We start from the raw sequence: 6,159 nt of genomic DNA, 5'->3' as shown, positions 1-6,159 counted from the left end.
TAGGATAATCTTCTGGTTCTGCGTCGAGCCATCTTCTGGTTCTGGTTCTTCTATTGGAACTACAGGATCATCTTCTGGTTTGTGTTTTCAGTTGAAGATCTTGAGATAAAAGGTTCTGATTTTGGCTGATAAGTGTAAGAATGAGCTTCATTTTCGGTTATATGTATATATATATATATATATATATATATATATATATATATATATATATATATATATATATGGAAGTATAAAGCATGTCGGTTTAGGGGTTCTCGGCCGAGAACACAAACCGAGGCATAGGTTTTCGACTGGGAACTCAAACCGAGAAAATAAGAACCCTTCCCGAGGAGATAAAGCTGATAGAACCAGACTTGCACGTTTGTGGTCCGAGTCTTCTCGGTCGTAAACCGTTTACGGTGCGAGCTTTCGGTCCGAGGGAAAGGCCTATGCGAAGTTTTCGGTTGAGAGAAGAAAGAAGGTTTTCGGTGGGAATCTCCTTATGCGATATTCCTCGGTTCCTTGTATGTTTTAACTTCTAACTTCACCAAGACTTTTACCAAGTGTTTATATGTATCAAATATATTAATTTAACTTTATTAAACTAACAAATCAATAAGTTTGACTTTAATTTGATCTGGTTGACTTGAGTTGACTTTCATTGACTTTTACAAGGTAGAAAATAATGGGTTGTCACATCTTTATAGCTTTTAATTCCATGTAAATCAAGCAGTTGACATTCATAGAAGGTTTACTCATTCAATTCAACTTTCATACATATCATATTTATCTTCACTTTTCTTAACCCATTAAGACTCCTTTTCTTATTAACACAAATTTCACATAAAGCATCATGTTTACAATCTATCATTTATATAATACTCATAATCACTAGAAACAATCTTAATTAAACAATATAACATCAATTCCAACTCAATACCATTAATTAAAATCATACCCTTAATCTAGGGTTTCATCACAATTATGAAGAATCTTGCCAAAAATCCAAATCTAATGTATTAGAGATGGTGATTCTTACCTTGATTCATCAAATTGAAGCTTAAATCAAGTTACCCCTTCAAAAATCGACCCATAGGGCTTAAGTATGTGTTTTTCGCACCTAGGGGTGTGTTTGGGTTCGGAATAGAATGTTCACAGATCTTATTTATTTATGTTCTGATCATGCTCACGTCGTCACCCTATCTTTTTCATGTCATGAGTTCTGGCAATCAGCAAAATACGTTCCTAATATCATTCCAGCTTTAGGCATTTTTTCCCATGTTCAAACGCTCATATCTCCTTCGTTTCTTATCCGTTTTTGATGATCTTTATATCCATGCGAAGGTGGAACCATGCTCTACTTGTTTTCCAATTCATATCTTACTGACTTAATTCAGATCTTAATCTATTAGGTCAAGAAGTTAGTAGGGATGAGTATAGGCGGGTACCCGCCTTAATTGTCTGGAATCGGAACCGGAACCGGAACCTACGGTTACTAAAAAGTTGGAACCAAAACCGGAACCGGCGGGTAGCGATTCCACTAGCGGATACCCGATTCGTTAAATTTGTTGAATTTTTAAAACATTTAAAACTATATCTATGAGTTGGAATTCAAAGATATGAAGTCCATAAATAAACAAATATTTCTATGAGTTAGAATTTAACTTGAAACTAATAGTAACTCTTGTCTATTTTCTATAAATTCATTTTAAAATCGAACAATTTAATTTCAAAGTGAAAATTATATATGGACATTTAAACGTTTAAAAAAATTATTTAAAATTCTTGAATTTTAAATGATGTTATTCAGGAGCATTCTAGTGTATAACGTGTATATATATATATATATATATATATATATATATATATATATATATATATATATATATATATATATATATATATATATATATATATATATATATATATATATATATATATATATATATATATATATACCGATTCCAGCGGGTACCCGGCGGGTAACGGTTCCGTAAAAATGAAAACCGGAATCGGAACCACTTAAGGCGGTTCCGATTTCGGAACCGGCGGTTCTAAGGCGGTTCCGGTTCCGAAAGTGGATACCCAGTTCTGCTGCTCATCCCTAGAAGTTAGCCTAAAAGCATAAAAATACAAATTTTACCCTTATTGCCAAAGTTGCATTTTTCATGCTTTCTTTCTTAGAACTCACTCATATAACTACTTACAGTGACTTAATATTGTATTAGCAATCTTCACGAAGTTAAAAATTCATATTATCACCCTTTTCTCATAAATGACCAAAATGCCCATTTTGGTCAATATTAACTAATAGTTAAATCTTTCTAAATTTTGGGTTGTTACAAGTCTTCCGCCCTTTAAGAGATTTCGTCCTCGAAATCCTTTCTTATTCTCTCGGTTAAATTATCAACTAAAGATCTCCAATATCATATTATTCTCTTATTTAACCTCATAACCCATAATAACAATATACTTTCAAATTCTTTGCATTATCATTGCAATGGCCAAACGTTCTCAATTTCATTACTTTAAATGGGTGCAATGGGCATCAATTTCTTTATTTACTCTTATGCAACCTTATGGCATGGTCAATATCATTTTATTTTATATTTCCTCTAATTTTCATCTTATTTCCTCTTGTCTCTTCTAAATCTCATATCATTTCTCAACTCTTTTCAACTCTTTTCTTATTTCAATTTCATCTAGCTCTTTGGTAGTAATCAATTTTAATTGCCAGGGAAAATTGTCCCGAAAATTACAAATCATTGCTTCTCTTAATCATTAACATCTTTTCAGATATTAGAATTAATCAATATTCTTCCTAGTTTTCAAAATATTTCTCTATTACTCTTTTCGTATCTTATATATATCTCAAATTATTATCATAACTCAAGTTAGCCATTTCTCTTAGCATCCTCAATAATTATTTGGCACTCGACTTACAACTCATCCTCAAGTCACGAGTGTAATTACTCATAGCAATTATCATCATTAAATATCAATTATACACTCTGCAAGTCGATCTTATTATAATTTATATTTCGAATATTATCACTCATTCACGAATCATTCAAATAAATTTTTAATCTCCTTAGTATCTACGATACACACAATATGATTAACTTACTCAAATATTCACAACCAGTTAGATCAATCACTCAAATTACTCAGATCAATTTATCAAGTAAATTTCTCGAATTACTCAGATTGTTGATTTGTTAGTCAATTTACTCAGATCAATCGAGTCAATCACTTAAATCAATATTACTCCTTCAAATCAATTACTAAAATTGCTCGGATTAATATTATTTAATCATGTCAATTAATCTTCTCAATGTCAATCACTCTGATCAAAATTAATTACTCAGATCATTCACTCTCATCTTTATCAATTACCAAAGTTAATCCCAATCATTCACATCAATCACTTGGATCAGTTACTTTGATTAATTTATGTAATTTCTAATTATAATCGCACATAACATGTGATATGATAGACAATCGAATAATCGATTCCACTCCAAGCCCAAAACCAAACAAGGAACAAGAAATAAGGCTAAATCAAATATTCTCAGGGTATAAAATCCTATCATTTTTAATCTACTCAAATGCTCATAAATTACTTAGATCAAAATCAATCACTCGACTCAATGAATCGAATCAATGACTCAGATCAATTATTTAGGTCAATTAGATCAATTGCCCAAACTAATTTCACTTACTTGATTTAAATTTCTCAAATTAACCAGATCAATCACTCAAATCTATTATTCAACTCAATCATATTAAATCTGATATTGGTATTAGGCTTCGTTATCACTCGATAGCCAATCCACATGCCTTATAACGATCACAATAGATAGAATCTCATGTGCTTAGGTTTCGTCGTCTCTTGGATCTCAAACCACAATCATCATCTACATCCATAAACTCAATCACATCTTATAGATCTATCATATAGATCTCATGTTCTCAAACAAAATCATCATTATCAAGTTTTAATTTATATTAGTTTACATCTTTTATTTATTTATTTATTATTATTTTTACTCAAACCCTTAAGGTTTGTTATTATCTTATACTCATACTCTTCAGGATCTTTATCTTCACATTTTCTTCAACCGTGTATCGTGATATATTAGTATGGTTTATCAAATACCAACTCATAATATTTGTTCCTCATCTATATTCTATGGTTTAAGACTAGGAATGGATACACCAAACCAAATTCACTTAAACTTAGCTCTGATACCAACTTGTGACACCCTCAATCTAAAGCATCTAATCTATAAGAATTATCAAGATTTTATTTATTAATGTGAAAAATATGCTCAAAATTTAAAACTTGTATATCGTAGGTTAAATCAAATAAACACAATATAAATTTTAACTATTTATATAAAATTAAGAATACAACATAACATCCTACAATCTAAATCTTGATTTTTATGCTCCTATATTCTCTTCCAGTACCACGGCTGCTATTACTTTTACCTACAAAAACACATAAATTCCTACTACATCAGACACTAGGTCTGGTGAGTTATTCTCCTATCTTTTATTACTTTGTGTCTCATAATTCTTACTTCCCGTCATAGTTACTCGTCAAACTCATCACATATTATGCACATATCTTAAATTTGTCTTTGACCTTTTCTCCTCTCTATTCTATCCCTCATACTCTATTTAATTTCACCTGTACCAAAATAATGTACTTTATTATATCCCATTTACGTTATGTCTCACTCACTCTATATATCCTTTCTCGATCTTATTTGCTTCATATATATGTATAATTTCATCTCATAATCCATCTCATATACTCTATATATCTCATCTTTATTTAATCTTGTATTCTATGTTGTATGTCATTCCTGATTCGTTGCTAAAACTTTTTATTACAAAAGAAAATGATATTGTACTTTCTCACGTTGTGACTTATCTGTCTCACGTCGTGAATACAGGAAATTCAGCAACTTCCTTAATTTCCTGATTTACCCTCACTCATCCTATCCCACTCTCACTGCATTAAGTCCTTCCCATTAAAAACTTATTTATATTGTAAGATTACATCAATCTTTTATCAATATCAAAAACTCTCATCGATTTGACCATTACACAAATAGACCAAAATACCCTCATTGGTCTAATCATTTATTTTGACATTTTTATCTATCTTTAGTACGTATACTTATATATCTTTAATACGTATACTTACATAAACGCCATACTTATTTATATAATTAAAGATTTCACTAATAACTTTAATGTTATACTCATTTCCCAATTTTATCCCCGAAGGGAGTATATACATATTTTAATATTGTTCCCGAAGGAAGCATACTCATATCTCATCATCTATCTCGAAGGAAAGATACTCATATCTCATCATCAATCCCAAAGGAAAGATACTCATATCTCATCATCAACCCCAAAGGAAAGATACTTATATCTCATCATCAATCCTGAAGGAAAAATACTCATATATCATCATCAATATCGAAGGAAAGATACTCATATCTTGTCATCTATCCCGAATGAAATACACTTATATCTCATCATCAATCCCGAAAGAAAAATACTCATATCTCGTCATCAATCCCAAAGAAAATAAAAACTCATATATCATCATAAATCCAGAAGGAAGTATGCTCATCACATGCTCTGCTACATGTTTATATGCATATCTCATACATATATGCCAATCATATACATACCTGCTAAAATACATGATATCTATGTATATTAATGCTCTATTATTAACTCATCATTTGATGGCAAGCACTTAGTGCCTCAAATTCACATATATATAAATTTAAACATATAATAATCATACGGAAAAGTGAGAGAAATAACTCACCTTGACTAGGGTTTATGAGGATGATACTCCAATAATTTCTCCTCTTTGCCAAAGGTCCTTACTTGATTTGCTATTTGATCAAATTCCAAAATCATTAATTCTTAAACCATTTACATGGTTTAACCTATAATCATACTCATTAACTCTATCAATGTATTCAAACCAACATCTTTATAGCTTTTAATTCCATGCAAATCAAACAGTCAACAATCATGGAAGGTTTAATCATTCAATTCAACTATCATACATATCATATTTACCTTCACTTGTCTTAACCCATTAAGAACCCTTTTCTTATTAACGCAAATTTCACATAAAGC

Source organism: Lactuca serriola, chromosome 3 (assembly GCF_051521515.1).
Source record: "Lactuca serriola cultivar US96UC23 chromosome 3, Lser_US96UC23_V15, whole genome shotgun sequence".
In the NCBI taxonomy this organism is placed as follows: domain Eukaryota; kingdom Viridiplantae; phylum Streptophyta; class Magnoliopsida; order Asterales; family Asteraceae; genus Lactuca; species Lactuca serriola.
This window is presented reverse-complemented; position numbering follows the sequence as displayed.